This window comes from Nannospalax galili, unplaced genomic scaffold (genome assembly GCF_000622305.1).
Source record: "Nannospalax galili isolate Female #2095 unplaced genomic scaffold, S.galili_v1.0 scaffold6537, whole genome shotgun sequence".
In the NCBI taxonomy this organism is placed as follows: Eukaryota; Metazoa; Chordata; class Mammalia; order Rodentia; family Spalacidae; genus Nannospalax; species Nannospalax galili.
Genome location: NW_008339531.1, coordinates 9,241 through 9,659, shown reverse-complemented (window position 1 = coordinate 9,659; position 419 = coordinate 9,241). Strand labels below are relative to the sequence as shown.

General features: G+C 50.1%; 1 protein-coding gene across 1 annotated transcript in view; it reads left to right on the top strand.

The window, feature by feature from the left end:
- Positions 1-17: 17 nt before the first annotated feature.
- Positions 18-419, top strand: part of LOC103735134 (dedicator of cytokinesis protein 8-like) — a gene marked incomplete at its 3' end in the record, with an annotated part of 8,030 nt that continues 7,628 nt past the window's right edge. Inside the window, exon 1 of the mRNA XM_008834263.3 lies at positions 18-162. The remainder of the gene's footprint in view (positions 163-419) is intronic.

Below are 419 nucleotides of genomic sequence, written 5' to 3'. Positions count from 1 at the left end.
TATTAGACTGTCTTACAGAATATTTCTTCTAACATCCTGGAGGAGTCTGCCGTCTCTGATGATACCTTGTCACCCGATGAGGACAGAGTGTGCTCTGGTCAGTACTTTACAGAGAGTGGACTTGTGGGCCTCCTGGAACAGGCTGCAGAGCTCTTCAGCACGGTCAGTGCCCATTGGGCTCAGCCCCTTCTCGCACTTGTCAGGACCATGCAAGACAGGGCTGGGTCTGACTGGATGACCCTGCCTAGATCCAGGGAGGATGCTGATGTCCACAAATTGCATCAACCCTCCAAGGGAGGTGAGGGAAGACTTTAAGTACTGAAATACTCTGGTTTTTGCTTCATGCTCATTGACTGGGCAGCAGTTTTACAGTATTACTTCCACTTAATAGGGTGGAACCTAAGCCACAGAGAGGTGAG